The sequence below is a fragment of the Opisthocomus hoazin genome, chromosome 1 (genome assembly GCF_030867145.1).
Source record: "Opisthocomus hoazin isolate bOpiHoa1 chromosome 1, bOpiHoa1.hap1, whole genome shotgun sequence".
Classification (NCBI taxonomy): domain Eukaryota; kingdom Metazoa; phylum Chordata; class Aves; order Opisthocomiformes; family Opisthocomidae; genus Opisthocomus; species Opisthocomus hoazin.
In genome coordinates, this window is record NC_134414.1 from 73,584,685 (window position 1) to 73,612,286 (window position 27,602).

A 27,602-nucleotide genomic window follows, 5' to 3' on the forward strand; every position below is an offset into this window, starting at 1 on the left:
TTCTTTTCATTGTAAAATCAATACTGATTCTCCTGTGTTACTATTTCTGACACTGGGATAATTCTGACATTACAAAATGTACCTTGATACCTAGTGTATATTACCCTTAGTGTAACCTTTCTGGCCAGTCGGTCATGCATAGATAAGGAGAAGATGAAGAAGCAGAGGAAAAAAACGTCACTAGGACATGATAGCAACAGTCACTACCCTCTCCACACTGACTGCCATAGTATCATGTGCTGTTTTAGATATTATTTTCAGACAGTAAGTGAGATATCAGTGTGTAAAACTCCTAGTTGATAATGATTGTGAGTAGCATCCATGCAAGAAATAATAAAAACTACATATCACCCTCATCCTCTAGTGCATTAAATGCACATTTCAGTTCAGAGGTGTATTTAAAGAATAAATGTTGCACATCCAAGGGAAAATAAGAGCTGTTTCTTTACGAATCTTCTTCTACTGGAGGTCAATGGCTTTACTATCACACATTAAAAGTTGAGTACGGTTATTGACAGGCAAACCACAGAAATTGGTTTATGTCAATGAAGAATGGCAAATAGGAGGAGTAGCTAGAGGGCTGGAAAGTTTGTGTTTAATGCAAAAAGATGATAAATGTCACCTATTCAGGTTGCCCTCATGATGTAAACAGATTTCCACTGCCAACTTGTAATTCCTAGAGGACAAGCTTTTCAAAAATAACAACTTCAGCTAGTACAGCTTGCAAGGCAGGGAGGTTCTTTCTACCCATGGGAGACATCTACAGCTCTCCCCCAAGCTGTGCTCTGTCCTGCTGTGTTAGTACAGGCTTGCCAGCTTTGGGAGTGTAGTGAGGGGATTTGCTTTCTCCTTGGTCCTGCAGTGAGGGTGCTTGTGATGGGGAAGAGCTGGAGCTTTCCTTGAGATACTGACGGGAAGCCCCAGTAGTGTTGACAGAGCAGGTCTGACCTTGGAAGCAGCTCTCTGGCATTGCAAGAACCACAGCTCGCCAGCACCCTGGCTGACCTTCTAGAGGATGAATAAGGAGACTGAGCATGTATTTCACGAGAATGAACTTCGATGGCAAATGCTGATAACAGTGAGATGCTGAAATGTACAGGTTGTAGACAATACTCACTCTTTTTTATACCAAATTAAACAAAGAAGTCATGGCTGCTACTCTCAATGTCCTCTGATGACTCCAGATGCCTCCTGAGCCCATCCATTGGGACCCCTTTAGGAACAAGAGGTGCCAGGCAGGGCGGCTCTGTGGCTTAAACACTAGATTGTATCCATCATCTTCTGTCTTGTCCACTCCAAGCAGGAAGGCAGGAGCAATGAAGGACAGAAATTTCCATCTTTTCAAGACTTCTATTGGTGCTGAGACAAGTCAAAGCCTCAGAAGTAGCCTCTTCCTGGACAGTTCATGTTTTATGACTTCCTAATAAACTTGGCAAGACCCCAGAACTAGTTGTCTTTGACGAAGAGTAATTAAATACTAAGTATGTGCTTTGGAGATTGGCAGCTGGACAGCTGTGTGTGAAAACACCCACTGCAGAAATCTTATCAGGCTGAACAAGAGTGTTGCAGAGCGTTACTATGTTTTAGGTGCAACTGTCAATAAGGCGACTCTCAGTTGTGAACACTTTTTTAATAGGCTTCTGCCTATTATTTTCTCTTCTGTTGTTCCCATTTGCATCCTTATTACAAGGTTTTCTCATGCCTCGGAACGGTGGTACCAAGTCGTTGTCAGACTGGGGCTCTGCAGAGCTGACTCTGTGGTGCTGCCTTCACTGCTCACAGGGGCAAGGTCACATTCATATGCCCTGCTGATTTTTTTCACCCTTTTTTCGTCTGCTTTACAGATGACTCTGTGGTTACTGAGGTTGTACCAAGCTCTGGACAAGGTCATTGCTATTTGGGGAACAAGGCTGCTAGCAAATTACAGGAAACTGATGATTTTCCCCCCAGTTGTTACTTTTACTGTCTCATTGTGCATGTGTGTAGATGGGTGCATGGGTGACTGTGTGTGAGAAAGAGAGATGGACTGATGGAGGGGTATCTTCCAGAACAGTTTCCTGCTTTAGTTAGAGAGAAGATATATTTTATCTGATTTTTGTCAAAGGTGACATCAGAACTAATGAAAGGATAAATAATTTTAAAGCTTCAGAGAAAGAAGATTCTTTAATAAAGAAAGGATCTGTCTTGGAGATTTAACTTTCTTAAATCCTTCAAATCCCTGTGCCAAATGCAATAATATTCCCAAATTTTTAGACAGTTTGTGCTTCATGTCTATTAAGAACAAGTAACCACCACCACTAACTGACTGGATGCTCCTTCCTTGTGGAACAAGGGGTACTATGCATTTGCTCTCTGTAAAATATTTCCAGGTTCAGGAGTTCCGTGATAAATCTTCATATTCATTTCCATTTAGCATTATTTTTTCCTTTAATGGTGTACGCAGGTACAAAAAGGCAGTGATATGTATTTACTAAACTGTTACCTTCCCAGTTAGTGAATCGCTTAGCACAGGTGCTTTCTTTCATAAGTACTGTCATTAAACGCATGAAATTGTTGATCTAAACTGCTTTCCCGAGAGGCTGCTATTTACAAAGAGCAGAGCTGAGTCTCTTTTTGGCTGTAAACTAGGCTGAATTTCATAATAAAACTTTCATGATAAAAAGAAAAAAAAAGAAAACTCCGATCAACAATAACCTCCCTATGATACCTCACTAACTAAATATCCGAGAGAGCTGCCTTTAATTTTTCTTCTGGGGGGAAAAAAAAAAATAAGAGAAAGGGAGTAGGATGGATGCAGTGTTTCTTGTAAGGGACTCCTTTTTGAAGAGATCATGCTGAAAAGGCTGCTGAAGGGTTCTCTTGCTGCTGTAATTTGTAGAAAGGAGCACTCTTAATTATAGACAGACTTTATTGCGTCTCGCCCTCTCTTTTCCCCCCGCTCTCCCCTCCCTCCGTGTGTGTGTATGCAGAGAGCTAGAGAAAGCTGGCAGCACTACCTGAATAGCTATTGAAAGAGTGAGACTTCTCAGTGCCTGCTTCATTACTGGGTAGCAGCTATTCCAGTGTGCGAGAGCGCCTAACAGCATTCTCCCATCGAAAAGCCCGTGGTAAGTCCCCTTAGCTGGCCAAGCTGCGGATTAACTCAGCAGAAGGCAGGAGGGGGGTGGCAGGGAGCCGTGGGGGCACTCGGAGCCTGTGTGGAGCTTAAGGTCTATCAGATTGCAAAGATTTGCTGTAATCAATGTGTAAAATCTTCTGTGGATTGCTGAGATGCGGAGGCAGTTGCGAGGAATGTTTTGTGTGCTCAAGAGCAGTGCTAAGTATGTTCAGGAGTGCCTGAAACGGAGCAGAATTTTTCTACGGGAGATGAGATTGGTAAATACTTCTCAGAACTGCAAGGAGTGGTTTGGTTTGGTTTTGTTTCCCCCTATCATTTTCTTCTTGTTCTCCTCTCCCCCTTTGTTGTGTTGAGTGTGTTAATAGGCTCAGAAAGAAGTAACTATGTCTTCCTGCTGACTGATGGCTTTTGAAATGTAGAACTTTTATCAAAAGAAGGATGAGACCTGAAGCTATAGAGGAGATACACGTGCTTTTTATTTGCATGTACATTCTTGTCCATGTTTCTGGTGTTGGTTGTATAAAATTACCATGCTCAGGAAAAGTCCAAAAAGCTAGGAGATGTACATTTATTGCTCAAGATGCCAATGTTTGTGCTTGTTAAATTGCTTGCATCACATGCTTTATTAGTCATCTGCCTGACAAGTGGCACTGTCCAGGTAGCTCCTTTCAGTATCTGTAGCAAAAAGCACTCCCAGACAGGCACTCTTCTTTACCTTGATCCTGTGAATCAAGCTCATTGGGCTCAGCAGAAAATGATAGAGGCCATTGGAGAGGTCAGGTCGTGACTCTCTTTGCCCCAGCTGAGCAATGGCATTTGAAACGAGAGGCTGGAATGATACCATTATCTGGGGGTCCCAGTACTCTGGAGCTGACTGTGTTTTGATTTGAAAAGTATGAACGAGTTACTCCAGCGACAGGCCATAGGTTATTGTCTAGCAATGCAGAGCATTAACAGAATGATTGCCTCCTAACTGAACCCACATCTACTCCGCTGATGGATAAATCCAATCCAGAAGAGCTGGCTGCCTGACTGGCCGGACATGGGACCACCAGCTCATTTGTTACTGTCAGTCCAGTTCAGACAGCTGTTGGCTACAGCTGTCCATTGGATCATATAGGTGACACAGCCATATTTATAACTGTGAGGGGGAAAGCTGCTCCTTGTATTTAGAAAACATGCATTCGTGATTTGAAACTGCTGCTTAGTGTCCCTAGACATGATTTTCTTTTCTACTGAGCAAACATGATAGCTCAAAGGATTAAGTTTTAGGTGTGCAGTTGTTGCTTTCCAGTTAGTGTGAGTAAATTTACATCTCTTCTACAGGTCAAAAGGACCAGAGTGACATTTTTCCCCCCTTCAGAAGACTTCAGTGTTTATTAAGGGACAACTTTTATAAGCTAATATTAAAACAGAGCTCAGATCTGCAGCCAAGCACAGGTATTGCTTCCTAAAACTCAGTCGTTTTACATCATATTGAAAGGGCAATCATGCCAAGGGGTGCAGATGACTAGGGGATTGATAAGGGAGCTCATACAACTTCACACAATGGAGATTATAAGTAGGAATATGCCTCATGTTCCAGGTTCTCAGAGGCAACATTACTTCATCAATGAATTAAAATGTCAAAATTTCATCATTATCTGCATTGTTTAGTGCATTAAATATAATACAGGGGTGCAATATAGAGAATAATAATCTCTAGGAGAAAAAAAAAAGACACTATAAGCAAAGAGCATGTTTGGTTTTTTTTTTGTTTGTGTCCATCCACTACATGAGCTTATTGATAGAATACTCTTGAATACAACTGTGCACTGCATTTTCTAAGCTTGTTTTGCTTTCATCATCTGCATGGATGTGTGAAAGAGCAGAAACACCTCAATGAGAAGAATTCGAGTGCAAAGAGGGACAGGAACAGGTAGCTCTATTCAGCTGTGCCACATCCTTGTATCAAATTCAGCCTTGACCACACTCATTATAGTAAGTGGATTCTGCTGTCATCTGTTTGCTATCAGCATGACAGAATATTCTCAAAGCAACTTAATACCAGGTCAGAAAGGTAGAAAAATGCTGGGGGCAGTTAACTGGGGGCCAGATGCCATGACCCTTCTGCCTACTGGAAGTGTTGTGCTCTGTGAGGATGATGTAACTCAGCACAAAAAAAAGAGCTAGGAAAGTGCCTTGGCTGATAGGTCAGATCTGTGTTCATAGCGGCCAGCGTGTGCTCTGTAGAGCCTCACCTGCGGCACAAGGGATCTGCCTCCCCTCCCTTCTCACAGGAATGCAATGAGGCAGGAACCATTTGTATCTTCCTGCAGAAGGGACTACGAGTACCTGACAGAGACGACTGCCCTAGTGGTGATCGTGTACCCACACATCCCTATAGTAGATACTCTAGTAAGTGGTGGGCAGGAGATACTGCCTGTGTTTGGGCTGATCCGACTGTGTTGGCATGTAGTCAGGATGTGTCTCCAGCTGGTGACTCCATCCACCCCACCAGCCCCAATGGAGTTATTTCTGGAGGATGACCAGGCATGGCCCTAAGTTCTCACTAATACAAAAAATCTTCAGACTTTGCAAGCATGAGCCACTGAGACCCAAACACACCTTCAAGCCAACCTGGGTTTTCATCAGAAATTCTCTCTGTTTTTTTCTCTGACTTGAAATTAGCTTTCCTCCCTGCCCCCCATCAAAGTTCACAATTCATGAAGCAGAAAATGCCAGGCGCTCAGGCACTGGCAGAGTTCTTTTGAATTATGTTTCTAGTTTCTCATTCTTTTATAGGTCAAAGTTTTCTATTTCCTCTCTCTATTTTTATATATAGCAAAGAAGTATCAATCCAGGCATTTCAATACTCATCACTAAAGCATGTGTCCATATATCCTTATCTACTGAATAAACAGGGATTTTCAAAGGGCATTCCCTGTGCCAGGCATAGCTTTTTTTTGCATAACTTGCCTACAGTTCTGCTTATAAGAATTGCAAAACCAAACCGAGAAAGCAGAGACTGGTGTAATTAATGTATTAATGCCCTAAGAGCCTTCCCTGTTGTCCTCAGACATCTTCCTTCTTTCCCCGTTTCCTGTGAAATCCCCATGGGTCTGATTTAGACCAAAGCGCTTTGGAACAGGTATCACATCTACACACATTGCACACCTTTGTGTCTATCACGCTGTATGGAAATATGAACTATTAACCACAGCTAGAGTATTTAGAGTGGATAAAAAACTAATGCAATCTCCTGATCTTAACTGCTCCTTTTTCTGTAATCCTTTGTACCTTAGCAGGGTCAAAAGGAGAGAAACTTATTCCAGCCTTCTGCCATTACGCTTTTTTTACTGTCCCTGGAGAAAGGACTCAAAATTCAAACATCTCCTACTTCGCTCTGCTGCAGGGCAGTGCTAAGGGTGGAAGGACCTTGAAAAGCCATACTCTTGCGGTTATCAGGGGAATTGCGAAGGAACAAAATAAGGAGATTTTTCAGGGTGGCATTCTTGTGATTAGAATGACTTACAAATTGCTTTTGTCATTGCTAGGACATGAGTGGAACTGACATTTAGTAGCATATGAATTCCCCAGTAATTGGTGCCCCATAATATAAATTAGATTAGAGGCAGTTTACCAAGTCCCAGTACAGCAAGTTTTCATTTTACTGTTCTCTCAAAGGAAGATAATCTACAATGTACATTTTAGAAGAAAACTGCAGTACAGGGGAGATACAAACCTACATGAAAAATAATGGTGACTTCAATAGGACTTTGTAGTCTGGCTCAAAGAATATCTGCATCCAGAAATGATACGCTGAGTCTGAGTGTTTCTTTTACTATGCTTTTTGTGATAGATCTGCTAAATAATTAAGGAGAAAAGAGGGGAGCAGAACAGATAACTAGGTTATAACAGGCATGACCACAAGTAGTCTGCCCATTCCTTTAAACCTGGATCCAAGTTCTTGCTTGAAATTGGAGTTTTTTCACTGAGAAACTGTGGTAGGTTATGTTCCCAGCACTACAACAGAAGCTATTAAAGCAGCTTCTTTCCATTATGAAAACAAAGCTGAAGCATTATAACATATGTTGTGTTGATTCATGTCTTAGAAAATATCATCCCATGGAGATATATTTGATAAATGCAATAAGAAAGCAGCTGATTCCTTGGAAAAATGCATTTGACTGCAGCATTAGCCACTTGCATATTGTACTTGACAAATACTCAGATGTGATATGTTTTAATACATTGCCATAACACCTCGGGATTTTCATTCAGATGCAATGCTATTCTTTTCTCTTCTCGAATGTCTTAAAAGATGTGACTTGCAAATGAAAAACATTGGTAAACAATTCCTTTTATGGGAAGCTGACCCTGATGTGCAGTTGCTAGCATTCAGACCTTTAGATTGTATGGTTCCTCATCTGCAAAAGAGAGATAATATTTCTGCCTCCCCCTCTATGTGTACACCCTTCATCTGTCTTCTTTGCTTATACTGCATACTGAGGGCAGAGACTGTGCCTTATTATGTGCACAATACCTACACAGTCAGCACCTACACAGTTCTTGGCTGCAGCCTGTAGGTGCTCCTGTAAAATAATTTTTCCTATGTACCACTGACTGGTATTCTTAGTTTCAGCCTCAGCCGACTGGATGGTGCCAATGATGCTGGGAGAATTTCCCTCCAGGGTACTGAGCTTAGCAGCACCTGTGGGCTTCAAACCCGTTCCAGGACCAGTGGTGTTGTCTCAGGGGGCTTCAGTTCCCCCACCTACTACTTTGACCTGCTTAAGAAATAATAAAATCTCCTCACCCAAGTGTTTGAAGCAGAGACTTAGCATACCATTTCTGGAATCAGTGTCTGGGAATTGAAGTGGCAATTATATCAAGGATACTGAGAAATACCTGTTTCTTTGACAGTTATATCGGCTCCACAGAACTGACTACAGCAAGTGTTTGTTTCTGACAGTTGGCTAGATAAGGTGAATCTATGGGGGGCTGGCAGGTGCCCTAACAAGGTATATTCTTGCAGAATTTTCCTTCTGACCAGAAACCCACTCATACCACTGACAGCTGGCACCTTTGGTAAAATTCATCACAAAACAATCAAAACAACAGCAGCCCATCTTACTGATGCATCTATGTCCCAAGCCTAACTTGGTGCATGTGGCTGGAACAGGCTGTGTGAAACAGGAGCAGATTTTGGAGGACTGCCTCCTCTTACCTTTCTATTTAGTATACTTTATATTGAAATATATTTTAAAAGAATTTGAAGGCTCCCCTTTAAAGAGCAACACACCATCTCTCAGCTGAAGTAGAAATATTTTGTGAATTGATCCTTGCCTTAATTAATTTAATCCACTTCAGGGGGGGTTAAACCCAGTTACAGGGACAGAACAGAGTAGATGAGAGCTGCTTCAGGGGGCAAGGAGCCTGTACAGAGCAGCTGTTCTACATCCTCACATCTCTCATTGCTCCACTGGGATCACTGGGAGGACAATACAAGTTACAGCAGCCCAGCACAGGACAGAGAGAAGAGTCAAAATATTGGTCTAAAAAACAACAAATAATTTTATTGAAAATTATTTTTTATGCTGCTCTTCCTGAGAAAGACATAATAAAGCTGACCACCTCTCTAGCTCAACTAAAAGCCTAATTTCTGATAACAGTCTTGAAAACTCAAATAGTTAAATGCAAAAAGATCTCTTCCATTGTGTTCAAACTGAATTGCTGTAAAAAGCCTTCAGTTAAAGCCAGATCCACCCATCTCATAAACTCCTGTTGTCCTTTAGCTGCATTCAACCAGAGGTCAACAAGGTGACTGAAGACAACACTCAGCACAGAAGCAGAAAACTCACAAGACCTTTTTCTCCAAGCTGCTGTCTTCTTTGTAGAGATTTAATCAACTCCCTAGAGCTTATTATCAGGGCAAGCACCCTGACTCTGGCGCAGAAAAAGACACTCCTGTCTTTGCTGTACAGCTGGGAAATCCGGAAGCCGCATATGTTGAGATTGCAGCTCCAATCCTCTTTTCGGAGCACTGCTGGTGCCAGCTTGCTTGCTGTTGCAGAGTCCAAATGTCCCTGCTCAGGGTCTCTGAGATTCGATCCTGGGAGGCAACAGTTCTTGCCTCTGTGGTTATCCACAAACCCACTGATGGAGGGAAATAATCATAGCGCTTGGTTCTCCGCTCCCCATGCTTTCAGGTTCCAAATCTCTTTTTCTCTTGAGTGACACTGTATGGTAGGCCACTTTCACAGCATTAAACAAGGTCATTTGGTGGTGAAATCACTCAGCAACAGAGGAGAGAGAGGTTTTTTATTGATTGAACTCCCCACAGACATTACCTGACTTTGCTGAAATTTATAGGATCAGCTGTTTGTGTGAGAAAATTGCAGTACCTAGCTTTAGAAACTGTAAGCAGGTGCAATGTTATATTTAAAAATGAAAAATTGATTTCTTCATGAGAAAGGTGTGCAAAGCAGGCAAGCATTCATTCTGCTTTGCTCATTGGGAAGCACCATTGGATTATGCTTTCCAGGGCACTACAGAGAGCAATACAGAGGGGAAGTACTGCCTTACTTTCAGCACATACTCCCTTTCAATTCTCTGAGCAAATTTTTCTGTCTCAATATCTTGCTGCCAGGCGTGTCTGAGGTCAGAGCTCCGCATCTCTGTTATTCAGCTAGCTGCCATGGCGTTTAGTTTGGACTTCCCTCCTCCTTGTGATAAAAGCAAAATGAAAGGCAAAGAATAAGGGCACTTACGTGTCCTTCCTTGCTAAGGTTTGATTCTCTTGGCTTAGGGCTGGGACTGTATTAAAACAAAACTTATATTTTCTTTGGCTAGCAGTGGGATATCTGGACAGGAGCAGGTCTGGGAACAAGCTAGTGGAGGGAGGGGAGAACGTGCATTATGGTAATGCGTCACTTGCATTGTGCTCCAGATAAAATATCTGAAAAGTCATCAGGCTTTTGCCATCTGTTCAATTTTGGAATGCCTCCAGGAAAGGACAATGCCTATAAAGACAGTGTCCATTTTGGCTAACAGATTCGACTCTCTCCTCAAGCACAAATCACACAAATTTCAAGCACAGATTTCACTTGTGTTCACGGATGCAGGCATATGCGCCGAGTTTGCATGAACACAGCTATTGGGAGGCAGAAGGCTTACTCCTCCTAGTATGTAACTAATCCACCCAGGTATACCTGGGCCTCTAAGCAAGCAACTCTACATCTCTGCAATGAGTGTGTTATTTGTTAGACTTCGCTAAGCCTCCCTGGTTTAAATCTGGATTTAATCTTATCTTAAGATATTCAGAGTTGTTATTTTGGTTTGGCAAAGTGTCAGCACAAACATACATATGTATAAATTGCAGTGTCTGGAAGTACCCACTCTACTGCTGTGTTTCCAAGCTGTCCCCTCAGAAACATGCAACACCTGTATGTCAGTACAGGTCTCGTTTTTCATTTTTAACAAGTAGCAACTAAGAGCATACCAGAGTGACCAACTTCTTCTTAGAGACTGCATGAGCTGTTAACCTTGCGAAGTCTGCTTAAACCAGTGACACTCCAAGGAAAAAATTAAGGACCATCACATTTCCATATAAGGTATCTTAAGATCTGATATCATAATGCAAGGGTCAAATGAAATCAAAACACTGTTTACAGCGGTGCTCTGTCTTCTCAGCTCTGCTGTTATTAAAGGCATTTAGCCTGAATTAATTAAAAAAAAAAATCCTGCTCTTGACTAGCTTAAGGAGTACGATGTGGCATGTAATTTGGATTTCTGAGTGATTTAGACAAGTAAGCTGCATTACTCATCCGTCTCATTTAAGATACATGGCTTCCATAATCTTCCATCTAGAATTTCTGCCAAACTTTGGATTGCTTTTTTGGTTGTTTGAAGAAGGCCTGAGAAGGAGGTTCATCTTAGAATGTGCAAAGAAGGGTGAAAATTGTCCAACTAGAAAAAAACGAGCACATGACAGAAAGTGACCCAGGGCTACAGCAATGTACAGGAACTTTCAGTGTATTTTCAGTGACAGAATGATTCCTTTACTTTCCTCCAACAGCAAGCAATCCCTCTGTATTTAATGCAGGATCCATTTAGAATCAGAGTGGCACGCTGGTATATAACACTCATAAGCTCTGCCTGCTCCCCTCTTTCCAGCTACAATATCATCATACGAACACATTGATGATGATAAATTGAGCGATCAGACTGCAAGAGTTCCATGGGCAAGCAAATCAGAAAATTCTACTCCCAGGGGGGGAAAAAAAAAGTAGTTTTTAAAGGAATTTAAGAGAAAAACTACACCACCTTTATCAGTTGTCCTGCAGTGCCAACACCATTGATTGAAACATAGAGTAGAAATAATACCCAGCTGCTTGCGTAACTGTTGGTCCTAGTAGTTCAAATCTATGTGATCCTTTTCATTAACTAGTATATTGGGGCTATCCCCAGAAACTCTCTATCCACAACTCGATGGAGGCCAATCTCTCCAATCATCCAAGCCAACACTTGATCTGCCTATCTGTACAGGTGAGAAAAAAACTTCTTATGATAAGCCTGCAGCTGGTACAATTTGATCAATTCTGAAATGAAATTAAATTCTTGACTACATATAAAATAAAATAAAATAAAATAAAATAAAATAAAATAAAATAAAATAAAATAAAATAAAATAAAACAAAACAAAATAATGCTCCTCAGAAAGATATTTACAAATTCCAGGGGCAAATCTAGCAAAGATAGTTGAGCCACATTCATATGAAATTTATCAGAGAGAAAGGAGGAAAGTCTACAGAATTTGTTAGGCTTTGGAAACAGCTGCAGAAAAATCCTTAGCCAAGATCATCTATGGGAACAGATGCTCCACAGAGATAAAGAGAGGTGCACACAAGCAACATTTTCCTCCCTCTGCCTCAAACAAAAGAACAGTAAATAGGAGTGGCAGTTTCTTCAGGCCCATTTTTCCCTTGGCAGATTTCTCCAGCAGCAGAAGCCCAGCCAGGTTCACTGGCGCGTCCTGATAGACCTTGCAGGAAGTCTGGGAATACCTGTTATTTGAAAATGGATCTTGGGGTGGGGCTTTGTTTTTAGACAGACTACTATGGAGGGTGCCTAGAAGGAGACCATTAATGGCTCCATGATGGACACAGTTCAGTAGAGCTCCACAATTTCTTTACAATTCAAAAGATCAAGGGAACAAGCTTGAGCATTTAGAAAAAAAAAAAATTTAAAAATTCAGTGTTATAGCCAAGCAATATGAGGTATTTTTGGCACCATTTGTTCATTTGGCAGACTGGCACACAGCAAGGTGAGATCAGCTTTGTGCAGCTGAACCATCATCTATGTCTTGCCAAGTCCCTGGTACTGTTTTAAACACATGAGGCCTCCAGAGACTGCTGAAGCCAGAGTCTGGGAAGGCTGGGTGTGACAGCACACCCAGAGCCAGGGGCAGCGTCTTGCTGAGGGTCGGGTGGCTTTGCAGTGGGAGGGGACTGGCTTAGATAGGAGTGATGCTGACACAAGCTGCCATGGGGCAGAAGACCTCAGCTCTGTGGCATGGCCAGCCATCCATCTGAGCCAGAGGAATGCTGAAGGAAGCATCAAACTATGCCTCTTTTCTTTCATTCAAGTTTTTCCACTTTTATTACTGCCTTAAGGAGAGTCTGAAGGCGATGTGTTCCTCGTGGGTGGTGGTGGGGTCCCACTCCGTATGCAGGCTCCCCTTTTCAGCTGACAGCTCTGTGGGGCCAGGACCACCTGCAGAGCAGAGCAGGCGGTGGCTGTTCTCTCCGTCTCCCACTTCATCCCACGGGGCTTGGCAGCATGGATGAAACCAGGCGTCTCCTTTTGCAGGCTGGGGTTTGCATTCAGCATGAAGTGAGAGCTACGGCTTTAGCTTACGTGGCAGACTTGCCTTCAGTGCTGCAGCAAGTAAAGTATTACCAGTGAGATTACCAGAACTGCAAAGACACACATCATGTTTGCACCCAAAGTCCTGGGGGTGAAAACACGGAGGATGGAGGTGAATTCGCTCTCTATACCTGTCTCGAACAACCCTTCAACCTTGAACCCAAGACATACCATGCTTTAGGCCAAGCAGGCAGGGGTAACTCCAAACTAAAGGAAACATAGTTTTTGTAGAAAGCATAAAAAAACAGATGTACAAAAAAGCAAAGTGACCAGGTTAGAGCTATTGCCATTTCACAAAGAGGAACCAGACATAAAGTATTTTTCTCATGGTGTCCCTGGTGATATTTTGGTGACCAGAAGCCAGAAGAGGGACTTTACTCACAGCAGAATTTCTCAAGTCGAGTGGTTCAGAAATTGGCAGCCCCACACATGCAGCAAAAACCAACACATCAGAATGAATTCAAAGCTGTTATTCCACAGATCCAGAACAAAAATATATGTATAAGAAGGTGTTACTAGTGTGAACCCTTGGGAATTTGTGTTTGACTTGGCATCAAATATATACTGTGAGATTCTTGACCTGACAGCATCAGCTGTGATCTTATATTGAGAAGATTTATGCAGCCCTGAAAGTGAGGATTTGGCAATTAACAGGAACAAGTTTGTCAACTGTGCCACCTTGTTTCGACATTGCAGAAAAATATGTACACACCATGTGAACAAACACCTCTCCTGTTGGTGGCAAGAGGGCATTCAGAAGATGTCACCATTGATGTTGCTTTTATAAAATTTCCAGTTTTGGGGCTGATGTTTTCATTGCTGGAAAGGTACAAGCTTTGAGTAATTGCAGAAGAATTAGATGCAGCAAGCAAAAGTGTGAAGTAGCTCCGTATAGAAGAATTCAGGCATTTCACCCTCGCTTTAATTTATTACAGTTTCTTCATGTTTTTTAGCGTAGGGTTTCACCTTTAAAATAAGACATAATCTGTTTGAAAACATTAGGCTGCATGATGTCTTGCATATTTACAGGAGTAAATTTTATTTAGCATACTTAAACAGGATAGTTTGACTGGTATAAGGTTTTTAGGACTACTATGGTTAAGGTTTTCAAAAATAGGAATCCAAACACAGACTTCTGAAAGGCATCAGTTTCGGCACTGACACTGACCTACTAAATTCTAAAGACGGCTTTCTAGGTTCACCAAAAGGGTGCAACACCAAGTTGCTGAAAGCAATGTAGCTGGGTTAAGAAGGTATGTTCACCTGGCTGGTGAAGGTATGTTCACCTCCTGAACAGCACCGTGCTGCTTCCAGGGCACGCACTAGCCTGAAAACATTTACATAGCCCTGTTTTATGCTACACAAATGCAGTCAAATGAGCTCGGCTTGAAAAGGTGACATCCAAGTTAGCAGCTAATGTTTGTTTTTAGCATGTGTGTTTGAAGACAGCCATATTTCTTATTGTCACTATAGCAGAAATTTAGGAAGCACAGGTGTTTTGTCCTTCAAGGCCTGGCTCATATGGCTGCTTTTTGACAAGCTGTGATACTGTTAATATCAATGGAAGTGTTTACACTACGAGCAAAAGCTAGTAGGAACAGCATGGAGAATGGTTAACTGCATAAACAGTGCCCTCTTTATCTAGTTCTTCATCTGGGCTATTTTCAAACAACTACTGCTGTTTATTGTCATTATTGGTTTCAAAAACTGATTTGCTTTGTTCTCTTTCCAAGGGGCAGAGTAAATCAGTTCTGACATTTGAAGCAGTGCATATGCAGCAGCGCAGATTATGTTGCTCTGGAGTGTGGCTGCAATGAAAAACAAGAGAGCGGCAAAAGCCCCTGGATGCTTTCATCACCCAGGGGACCTGGAGAGGGGGGTGGCTTCCTCATGGTCTCCTATTGCCTCCTTCTTTTGTAAAAAAATTTTGAAATGGAATATTAAAGCATGTTGCTCTGCATTTGTATCAAAACCCAAGGAATTTCACATGGTGGTGTGAGTAACTGCATCTGTCATCCACGCTGGATGGGTTTTGTCCCTGTCTTCTGTCTCCCTAGGAAGGGAGGAAGCACGAGTTGTCACCGCTTCATTAATTGTTCCTTTTCTCCCAGTGGTACGGAGCAAATTTTAAATGACAGCTGGCACAGTTTGCAAGGGTGTATAATATATGAGGTTCGTGTGAAAAACTAGAAAGAGCTACAATCAGTATGAGCATAAGCAAAATATTCAGCTTGCAATCTCTGCCACACAGCATGGCTGTCCATGCTTACTTACCACTCTGCACATATTTTTTACTTTCCTGAACTGTAATTCTCAAGGTCTGGTTGTTTGTTGGGGTTTTTTTGAAGGTTACATATTTTTAGGCTTCTCAAGGGAAAGAGGGACAGTCTGGAAAAAAATAAAATTGAAAAGGTATAAAAAATCTTATATCTTGCCAAAACCAGATTCAGCTGAATATTGTGGAGGGGATGTGAAAGTAGAGGCAGGATTCTCACATGAGACAGCTCCTTACTGGAAATGGAAACAGTCTGAAGAAAGAAAGGAAAGGCAGCCTTTCACAAACAAGAGGGGAGAGGAAAGGGAAGCAGAAATGTAGGAATCTTGGATACATAGAGCTACTGCTATTAGTTTTTAACTTTACTAACCATTCTATCTGCATTACTGGCAATATCATCAGAACAAAAGCCAGGTGTCTGCAGATTTGCATAGATCTACATATGTTTAGTGATATTGGAACCATTGTGCAAAAGCATGTCTGATCTATAGAAAGGGGGAAATGGAAATACAGAAATACTTCAGGGTTTAAATTAATTTATTCTGCATATGTATTCTCCTACCTTCTGCCTGTGTATTATCCTTCCTCCCTTCCAGCAGGAGACTTTCACTCTAGTACCAGATCACCCTGACAAAGTTTCACTTGACGAACAATGTGACAGCCACATCTCCTCCCCTAATTTAAGTACATTCCCCTAAGCTCACTATACTGTCTCCTATCGAAAATTAGGAATTCCATCCCACTCCTAAAGTAAACCAGCCTTGAGCTCCGTATATCTTGGCCAGATGTGAACACAGATAACATTAGTTTCTTCGTGCTATATGTGTTTCCAATCACTTTCTTAAATAAGAAGCATCTGGCTTAAACAGCATGAAGCACTGATGCCAGTATCGCTAGGAAGGGTTTGGCAGGGACTGTGGTCTCTGTTCTTGGAGGTGCCACAGGCGGTAGACAAGGATTTATGTTGCCATGTAAAGAGCTCTGGCCTGGCATACAGTGAGTTCATGCAGTTCTCCATTGCATACCTTTATTTACGGAGATTTTTTTTCCAGGAGTGAAGAACTGAGCAAAAGACAAGGCAAACTTCAGCTCAGTATCTCCAGTGTGTGTGCATGTGTGCATGTGTGAGAGGTGACACCTTAATTGATGCAGCTGCATGTCCTCAGAGGTACCTTGACCTGTGATGAATCCCTCAGCAAATGAATATGGGCTGGTTGGGAGAAAAAAAAAGTTGAAGGGGTCACAGAGCCAGTGCTTAAGGTATACCTCACTCACCATTAACAGAGTTAAACCACTCTCACAGACAATGAAGATGCTTTGATTTTGTCTCCACCACCTCTTCCAGAACAATTTAAAAATCCATGTAGTTTGGCTTAGTATATTTTTTTATGTGTATCTGAATTTCATCCTTAAGTGAAAATAACCTTCAGGAGTCTTTCCCATTAAAACTATATACATATCTCTAGAACATCAAATACGCACTTGGAAGATAGTCTGAAGGTAGATTTGTTAGACTATCTGTCTTACTGGAACTGTTTCTAAATGGGGCAGTAGAGTTAGGTTTTCAGACTGTAGTCCACACATTATTCCGTTGTAGGGTACAGTGGTTAGCAGACAGGTTGATAACACATAGAATTATTTATCAGGATAAATATAATTAAAAATTGAAGTGAAAAGAGCAAGAAAGGAAAAAAAATCCAGTAGAGCGATATTGATTAGGATTGTTATTTCCTGAAAAGATATGAGGAAATACAAAAGGAAAAGTATGAAAGCAAAAAATTATTACCCTCTCCCAGTGCAAATGATAGTTTTAGTAGATCTGCTGTCAGAAAATGTTTCCTAAACTAGTTTTATTTAAATAGTCTCTGAAAGGGCAAATTGTCTAGTAATCAAGTCATTTCATGACTTAATTTACCTTGATTAGCATGGTACTTTTCAAAAAGTGCTAATCAATTTTAGCTTCTAGTAAACTGGAAACACCACATAAATTGCTGTCACTGTCTTAAACTGCTAATCAATTTTGAAAATATAAATCATTGTGCATTTTTACACTATTATTTTTCAGTCATTGGCTGAAAAGCCTTTCTTGACCTTAAAGTGAGAGAAGAAATTCCATGTAAAATAATATGAGAAAAATATGCCACACTTTGGCATTGCAGGTTTTACTTAAAATACTGAATATGTAGGAACTGTGAAGGGCAAAAATATGTTTAGTAAGTAAGGTCATGATGAGGTCATTTCATTCATTTTTTCATCTGAAGAAGAGCATTTTTACGTGTTAGGACCTCACATTCTTTAAGCATACACTGCATTTTTATGCTGCATAATGTAAACTGCTGGGCATGCTATAGAAATCGGTTTTCTGAAAAGTTGCAGCAAAAAAAATCTTTGTTATATGATCCTTGTGTTTTGCAAGCATAAAAATATCACAGAGAATACCATGAAATAATTGATAGTGCAGCCACATAAGAGTTTTCTGTATTATTACGTACCTCTTTCATTTTTCACTTTGCCACAAATAAACCTATCACAGGTATTTAGGCAGTGTAACTATGCCTGGAAATTGTGAGTTTTCAGATGTTAAAGGCTTACATATTTTTTATCAACCAAATCTAATCATCAGATCATCAGCCATCTGAAGCTTCTTTCACTTTATGTATATTATAAGAACAGAGAAATCTGCTCTCTTTTGTAAAGAAGAAAAATCCCAATCCTAATTCCATTTATGTACCATGTTGCACTATACCTATTTTTTTTTTTTAATCTGTGTGTTTCTAAAAAGTCCCATAAAAATTGACAGCAGAAGGCAGGACATCACATATATCCATGTGACAAAAAAATCCTGCCTGGATCTGAACACCATTCTGTAGACTGGAACGAAAATGGCACAAGATAGGTGAAGTTCCAGGAAAAAACAGCAGACAGCCTTGCATAATGTGGAACTGCAGCAGAGCAAGGCTGGATTTCCCCAGAAGATACTGGTGTGGCTACTGGGTTATGTTTTCTGGCTTATGAAGCAGCAAGCAGGGTAGCTGGAGGCCAGACCATTGCGTCTCCCAAAAGAGACCCTGTAAGGAACAGGGTAGGTTAAAACTACTTATAGTTATATAGATGTCTACAGCTGGAGGTAAGTTTCCCTGTTCTTCCCAGACAGCCCATGGAAAAGTTCAGAGTATCCTTTTTAGGATGTATTGCCTTTCACAGGAGAGTTCTTCTCCATTTGACTGCATGTACAGCCTAGCAAGTCAACTCAGGTAGGATTTTGTAGCTTGTAAAGTGCAGATTTCTCCCCTGAGAGGTCCAGTGATGTTTGAGCGTCATTTGGATCCCTGCAAGTATCTGTCCTGGTTTGTGTCCCTCTGTGTCAGTGCTGCACACTTGAGGCCTGCATACTGTGGATAATTCCCAGGATATTCCCACTGCTCCCAGCTGTGGTGTACCAGTACAGAGTTTTCAACTCCATCTCCTCAGATATGTTGTCCTCCTGCTTGAACATCCTATGTGTGCTCTGCCTTGACTGACTCAGGTGTAACCTACCTGATATATCTTAATGTAGGGCCTCTGACTTGCCTTTCTCTTGGTTCTGCAGTTCCGATACGGGCAGGGTGATCTTCTCAATATTCTTACTCCATAAGCCTGTTCCAAATAATTCCTGGTTTTACGTAGTGTATCACTCCTGCCTGACCAGACTGAGCCTGAGCTGTCTGCCACTGTACTGCTCCTATTTACTGGACACATCTAGGGCATAAAGAAATGTAAACTGAAAAGCTTTGCTCTGGTGTTACTTTTGTGTTGTTTTCCTTCCACAATCTGGACTCTCAGGTCCAACTCCATTGTAGCGTGGGCAGCAGAAGCCGTAAGAACTTATGGATCCTTCACATGCATCAATATACAAGAGAAATTAGGTGTCTTTCTTTTATTAAAAGCAATGTAGTTTCCAACTTCCTAAATGCTGATAAAGGCTGAGAAAATATAGTTTAGAAGACAAAGAGTTTGTGTCCCAGAACAATTATCGTTAGGAGGACTCATTTGTTTGCCAGTAACTGGCATAGGACACGTGTAAAGAAACACTGGTAATACAAAATACTGGATTGCTCTTAGTATATGTTTGATGTTCACAAAGTGACAGTAAACATGCTAATAAGTTTTTCAGTAAAGAAGGACCCACCCGCATGGTGGCAGACAAAAGGCAGGGATAATCTGTATTTCAGGACCTGAAAAATCAGTATCAAAGGCGACTACACAGTCTCAGTGGTGATCCTGATGGCTCACAGTGCTAGTCAAACCCTTGATGATGTTCCATTTGTAGAGAAAAATGAGGTGGAATCAGGCTGTTCTTTGATGTGAGCTCATATATTAGCACACAAAGTCCTGTCTCCTTCAGAAAAGCAGAGGTAGAAGAGCAGAGAAATGTGGCCAAATTCCCAAGATTTCCTCATCTATAATTCAGTCCAAAGTACCCCCCCATCATTCCTGTCCCTTGGATCATGCTCTCAGTGCCTGCCCAGGCTATGTCTCGCACATCCTTCCAGCTTCTCATTGCTTCCCACCACTAACATGCGAAACCATAACCAGCGTGATTCAGCTCATCCACCACGTGCCCTGCATGGCCCTTCAGTTTGGATAGCAGTTGAATACCTACATATGGAGTGAAGGTCACCGTCAGAAAGGAGAGCACCTGGTTTTTATGCCTACCTTAAGCAAAGGGCATCAGCGTCATTGTTCCCCTCCAATTCAGAGGGTGGGATTTCTCTTGCTTGTATCTCAGCTCAGAAGAACACTTTCAGGGTGCAAATCATCTGACTGTTCAGATCTCTATCTTGGGATAAGATGATTTGTATGCTAAAATTTTTACAATGGAAACCTTGGGTGATCTGCTTAGACTTAAACAGCTGTAGTCTAGGTATCTGATTAGATTAGCCCATTCAGAAGCAGTCTGAGGAGATATGATGAAACACCGCTAAAACACAGACATAAGCCAGTATATAGGTATGCCACCAGCACTCAGGAAATATTGAACTTTGAAGATATACTACCACTGTTATGCCAGGCAATTGGAGGCTTGAAGAGACAATACATGCCTGGGACAAGTGCTGATCCCTGAAATGCTTTGCTCTGTTCACGGGCAGAGACTATGAGCCTAAGTGCATTCAATTCTTTAAAACAACGTGAGAATGGCTATGAAAATTATATCCAGAGATACTGCTGGAGTCAAATTAATCATCATTAGACTACTGATGATAGCAGCAAAAATATAAGCATTGTGTGTATTTGAAAGATGAGGCAGAAGAAGAGAAAATTAAAGTAAGAAATTAAACTGAACTGAGTTGAGGGAGGTTGAAAAAGGAAAGGAATTACAGGAGAATGGACAAGAGTAGAGGAGATAGGAATTCAAGGAGATGGGCAATAGAAAAGCAAGAGGGCCCACACCAATGTAAGAATTGTCATACTAGATCTGAGCCACTGCCCTCGATGCCCAGCATCCTGTTTCTGCTAGAAACCAGGATTAGGTGCTTTAGAGCGTGTATTGAAAACCTGTGACGCAATCAGCCTATAAAGGAGGTTTCCTCCTAACTCTTGTCAAACAGATTATCTGCAGTCATGAAGCATGAAAGTGATCTGACGACTGAGGTCAAAATAAAAATATAAGGTGGAGAGATTGGAAGGCGTGAGGGAAAGAACAAACAGGGATATAAAATTAGCGCAGAGGATCAGGATTGATTTTTCTGCCAGTGCTGTGCTGAATAGAGGAACCAACTCAAAGTCTCCACGTTGGGATTCTGCATAACATACAGGAGAGCACATTATCTTTGATGAGAGTATTTTCTGTAGTTTTCTGTGATTGCCAAATTTGCAGGATTTCGAAGTTACTTAGTTTGTTCCTCCATGTAGTTTGGTTTTTTTTAAAAAAAACGGACCATATTTATTCACTCCTTAATCCTCAAAAAACCTTTCGAAAAATGGTTCCTGTCTCTTTCTTATATCTTCTCTGCTTCTTATCAGAAGTCATCTGAAACACATGGACTTGACTATATGAGCTGCCCAGGTTTGGATACTCAAGCTGCTCACTGTCCTTTAAAGCTTCCATTTCAAATCTAAATATTTGTACAATTAGTATTAAATGTGTACTCTGGTGTTTGCTGTCAGGGCAGGAAGCTTTCTTAACTTAACTGATATGGACTTGGTACAGAGAGCTGCCATGGAACTCCACCACAAGCGCTCACCCGTGAAGCCGCAGAAGAGTGGCAATCTCCCCGGGGCAGCTCCAGGAGAAGCCTCAGCTCAGGCAGCCCAGGTTTCCCGAATGCTTTCTGTCATGGAAGGGGAGCGTGTTCAGTGCTGCACCTCTCCAGAGAGCAAAGCAGATGCTGCACTGCATGCTTACTTAGCCAGCACTGCTCTTGGTACCTGATGTAACACAAACGAAGATCAGAGAGTCCGCAGGAACAATGTTACCCAAGTATTTTTACCTTCATAATTCAAGGCAATGCAAGACCCAGAAATCCCTTTCAGTAGCCCCTGTTACTCTTCCAGATGAGTTCCTCTGATGATAGCCCTAGCACCAAGATGTTAAGTAGAAGTGACAACCAGAGCAGGCCTTGTGCATGTCAGATATTTCTCGAGGAGGAAGGGGACTGGGGAAGGGAAGCTGCTGCCTAACAGCATTCACCCTGCACAGAGAGAAGGGAACATATTTGAATATTTTAGTACAAATACATCAGCTCCTTGCAGGATATTGAAACTGATCAGCAGAGCCTGTGATCAGTGTATCAGAGCTGACTGATGTGTCAGTAGTGCCAGCCTGTTGTCAGGGATAAGTTTTTATTGTTTATGGTTGTCACTTCAGCTGGAGATTAAATATGAGACCTGGAAAATTTGCAGCATTGTTATCTTACTGAGGACATAAGCTTTTGCATGTGCCTTGGACAAAAAATACTACATAGGAGAAAATGGTTCCTATGCTCCTCCTATATGGCCCAGGTTGCTGCAGTTTCTACACATGAATTTGCTTACCCTGTAGTAAAAACTTTGCTTTCAGGAGAGTAACTGGAATACCATCTTATCAGAGAATCCTGTTCAAGAAAACGTGCAATTTCCTTATCTTCAGAAAAATAAATCCTTTAAAGACATGACAAGGTAAAAAAGAGAGTAGCTGACAAAAATTCCCATGCTCCCATAGCAGACTGACCCATTACAACGTTGATTTAAATGGGATGGCTCTTTTGATATTGCATCAGTGTTTCAACTTCTGGCTCTCCTTGAGTTTAGCTTTCTGGATTTTGCAATTTATAGTCCAGTGTTCTGCTTTTCTGTTTCTAGTCTTGTGTGCTTACTTTGCCCAAGCCTGTAGAACTGGCTGACCATCTTGCTCTGACAGATTTGCTCAGGGTCAGCGGGGTAAAAAGTCTGACAAAGGAATTATAACAAAAAAAAAATCAACAAAGATGTGAACAGAGTTTCTCCTCAAGCACAGCTCAGTCAGCTCTAGGCTCAGTCTTTGTTTTCGGCATAGCTACCACTGTCTGTGCTGTGGGGAGGGAAGAGAAGTAGTACTGGAGTAACCTGAATATGCTGTACAGAGAACACACTTGTTTGCCGTGGCACCTGATAGACGCCCTCATCACACAAACGTCTGAGTGTAACAGATTGCTTTTTCTCTGAGATTCAGATTGCTAAAGCTTGGCAGACAAAATAAAAGAATGAATGTTTTCTAAAAATAGTTGATTTGTTTTTTCTGTGGCAAACAAAGATTTATGTGGACCCAAATTAATAACAATATGTTTCACATTTCCTGCTCTGACTGCTATGCATATCTCATGAATTGATATCTTTATTCGTAGGACACACACAAAAAAAAGTGCAAAACTAGCATTTTTCAGTGGATAAATGAAAGAGGAATGACGTTTCTAGAAAATAAGGTTGGGCTTTGTACGAGGAATTGGGAGTGCTGGGGAACAGGAAGAGGGATGCTGGGTATCAACGGTTTTGCCCCCAGGTGAGTTGTGAACATTTATGTCTGGTTAGGGCAGAGACTGGTGACACATTCGCCTCTCATGAACTGGAGAAGAAAGGTACCTCTGTGGATTAGGTGGTAACCCAGGACTCCAAAAACCCATCATGCTCAATCCTTGACAGGATTTCGCTGTGTGAGACTGAGCATGTCACTTCGGGAAAAACTCATCTCAGCTGCCTTCAGCCATGTAGAAGTTAGAAATCCCTCTAAAAGGGACAGATATGGGCATTCCCAGTAAGCAATTAATTCCACTAAGCTGAGACACCTCCTAAAGTAGGGACAATCTGCCAGGCAGACAATCTGGCAGCTGCAGCCCCACACCCAGCTATCCCCGGCTGCAGTCTGCTGGCACCGAGCGGGCAGCTGGCCAGCTGCCCACCCTGCCTGGCACAGCACTGTCCGCCCAGGCTGGCAGCAGCTCCGCACTGGCTATGGTTTTCACAGCACGCTCATATAACGCTGGGTATGACAGGGCCCTGCACCTCCGCTGAGGCTGCTAAGTAATTCTGCAGTAATAAGTGAATAACAGCAGCAGAGAGTTGCTTCGGGCGTGGTAAACTTCAAGTTTTATAGCAGGAGGCATCCTAACTCAGAGAACTACAAACAGCCATCCTAACAGAGCATTCTCTATTGTTTTGTGTCTCAACTTCTGCCATTTAGAAATCCAGCGACAATAAAAACCGGAAAACTGACCCCACTGAGTGAAACATGCATTGCCCTCTGTCTTTTATGATCTTTCGCAGTTGGAAGCCCAGTGTGATGCATGTGATGAGGCAAAGTTTTCTTGAGTTCTGTTATGTTGGTTTCTCCACTGATCCTGCTGGCACCCACGAGAGCACACCGGCAGTATGATGTGCCTGAGCGCATCCATAGGGCCTGCTCGATTGCATTGAAAAGTCCCACAGGAGAGGTTTAGTTAGACAGAAATTTGCCTTTTCGATTAACTGCTTCTCATGCTACAAACCCTCTGCCCCCCACTCCCTACCACCGAGCCCCAAGGGTATTTAAGCCAGAAAAATGCTGTTTTGAAACTAGGGCTGTGCACCCGGGAGCCGGGCTGACCCGCAGCACCCCATCTGAAGGAGGGCAGCCAACGGAGGCTGCCACAGAGCGGCTGTGCTCTGGTACCTTCAATCACGTGCACATTCCCAGCCTGTTACAAAAGCACAGGAAAACCTGTTGGCAGTGAACCCCGGGATGGTGGCTCCGGCACAGGCATGCTGCTCCGCAAGCTGGGGTGGGAGAGGGGTGCGGGCACGGCAGCAAGCGATGGAGCCTCAGATGGCAAGTGGAGAGGACAGACCACTTCTTCTTGTGAGAACAGTCCTGAGGATATTGGGATGATGTTCAGAGCACAGCCCCAGCCCATGCCAAGCCTTCCTGCCCGTCCTTGGCCAAGATTCACCTGCCCCATCTCCTCATCTGCAAAAGAGGAGCAAGACATCATTTTCTTCCTTCCGTTCCTGCTTGCTATCTCTGTCTTCTTCGGGGGCCTGTCCTCCTCCCCTTGGCACGCACAGCAGCCAGTGAGGCACGGCGTTGATGGGACCACTGTTGAAATGGAGAGAGTCACGGTTCGTTACAGCCCCAGTGCTTTAATCCAACTGCTCCCCACTTCCCAGGGTCAGACCCACCAAAATCCTGTGCTTTACAGTTCCCGCCTCCAGTATGGACTGATCTGGAGTGAGTGTACCTCTCTTTCAGATCTGACACAGATCATGAGCAAGGCTACTTTGGCAGGCTCAGCCTAATTTCTCACGAGCTCTCCTCCCAGGAAGGTAGTGACAGCTCCAGCTGTATTAATGGTATTCGGCGCTTAGCAAATTCAAGGCGCAGGAGCAGCAGTAGGTTTTCAGATCAGGCTGCTCCAGCAGCATACTGAGGGGAAACTCTCTCTGCTTGTGTATGCTTCCACGTGCTTAGCTCTTGTTAGCGGTGCCTGCTTTTCACTGCCGAAAACAAGGCACACAAAACGGGCTGAGAAATGTTTGCCGCTATCACAAAGGAAGATTTCTGATCCCAGTTCTTGTTCTTGAGCTGGCCTTGAAATTTTCAATCCTTTCTCATGTAAGTTGACATTCACCCCATTTTTATTAAATTTTACAGAAAGAAAAGAAGTGCATTGAGAATGGATGCACGTTTCATTTACTCTAATTATGCACAGTGAAAAGTTTCCATTTCAGCAAACCTCATTGATATTCTGCTCTGAACTTGACTGGGGGAAAAAAAAAAGAACACAAGAGGAGATTTTATGAGACAATTGACTTTAACTAAAAAAGAAGCTTTTGTGGATTTAAGAATATTTCATTTTTCACTTTAATTTCATCCCCCTCTCTCTACGATTTCTGCGATGACAAAACACCTCCCTGGATCACTCTGAAATTCTGGGATGGTTGTAGTACCCTAATACCCTGATACAGGAGCTAGTGTTATTTCATGGATTAATTCCAAATAGCAGGATATAATGTGTCAATATTGCACAGGGCTTTGCGTTGTGTGTGAACAGGCCAGCTCTTAGGCCTCTGGGAGAAATACTTGTTTATCTCACAGATGTGGTTAAATCTGTCAATATTTCATGACCCCTGTCACTAATGCATTTAGACTCTACATGATCTTTACAAACAGTGTTCATAAAACTTACACATACAGGGATTTAATAGATCTGAGAGCAAGTTCAAGAATCATAATGTGAAACACTGAATAATTTATTAGAAAATATAGAAAACCTCAAAGAGAAGAAGAGACAAGAATGTTTTTTACTTACAAACCCTATGAACATTGTTCTCTCAGAGGTGGAAATTGTTTAATTCTGCTGATATTTTCTTCATCACTATCAGTACTACATAAATTAAAAATAATAAGAAGTATATTTTCATGAGTGTTAGTATCCTTGCTTCCTTCTCAAGAAGAAAAAGTCTGAACTAAGCCTAGTGCAGTAATTGGCTGTGCCATGACAAATATAGTGTTGTCATGAAAAATGCCACAGTGAATCACTTTCTGCATTCCCGGATATGAAAAATGTTTGTTATGCTTGAGTTAAAGTTTTTAATATGTATCACTGGCTATAAGAGGATAAACACTAATAACATTTTATCATGTAATAGTCTAAACATCGGGAATACAAAATTAAAATTACACCAGAAAACATTGTAATCACTATAAATTACAGTCAGAGAGAAAATGAAATGACCTGAACCTTGTCTCTCTCTGTGTATCGCTATCCTCCTTTAAAATTTTTAATCTGGAGTCCTGATTAAGGACTTGGACAGAAATTTCCTCAAAATATATAAGATGTGTCCCTGAATGGTGCAGGTACAAATATGAGACAATTTTGGGAAACTTGTCCATGACACCAGTAGGTTTTAATCTTTATTCTTTTGAGCTGTGATATGCTGTAAACCTCCTGTTCAGCACAGGCTTGAGACAGCCTCCCCAGGGCACCCTGACTCGGCAGTGAGTTCGCACCATCCTCATCTCTCCTGCTGCAAACTGAACTCCCTGGTGTGTTCTTCCATGCTGCATTTGAATACTTGCATCTACCGCCGCCATCAAGTTTGGGACATTTCTCTGGCAAGTGGCAGGCAGCCTATGCAGCCTGTGCCCGTGTTCTCACAATGTTCATGTTTATATCAGCTGCATCGACTAAGAATAATTTTTTCTTCCTTTTTTTTCCCCTTCCTTTTTCTTCTTTTTCTGCAAGAAGGTAACAACAGATCCCTCCATACCCCAGTATCCCAATATTAGATAAGATGTGCTGATACATGAGCCAAGGCTTCTCCCGACAGCCAGCTTCAGACCTGAGTCAGTTTGTTTCTAATCATCTCATGCCGGAATACAGGTTCCTCAAAATCTCAACAGCACTAGCTCTTCCCCTGCCAGAACCCTAACTCCAAGGAGGCATCAAGGCAGATTTTGCTGTGGATTCCACAGGTCTACATTGCATCACTCAAAGCAGAAGCCTTGCACACTCGGTGAGCAAATGGTTATATGCTTTCCAAGGCGACACCACTCTCTAGTCCTGCCCTGCCTCCAGAGTCATTTCTCAGCCATCCCCTTCTTCTGTTACTATTGGCAAAGTGGAGCAAATAAGCTTAAATGAATTTGCTAACTTGAAGCTACTGCAAGGATTTAAGGGACAGTCTGATACAGTATCATATCATTATCACTTTTTATTTTTCCACTTTTTTTTGTGTTGGAACATAATTGCACACCACTATAAATTGCCATAGTTACTAGTGTAACCAGAAAAATATTCCACACTGTAATACATGAATGAAACCCACTGG

General features: G+C 42.0%; 1 protein-coding gene across 1 annotated transcript in view; it reads left to right on the plus strand.

Annotated features, from left to right (window-relative positions):
- Window positions 1-3,050: 3,050 nt before the first annotated feature.
- The window catches only part of ST6GAL2 (ST6 beta-galactoside alpha-2,6-sialyltransferase 2), a 177,614-nt gene continuing 153,062 nt past the window's right edge, over window positions 3,051-27,602 (plus strand). The window contains exon 1 of the mRNA XM_075425791.1: window positions 3,051-3,107. The gene's annotated coding sequence lies outside the window, so the exon portion shown is untranslated. The remainder of the gene's footprint in view (window positions 3,108-27,602) is intronic.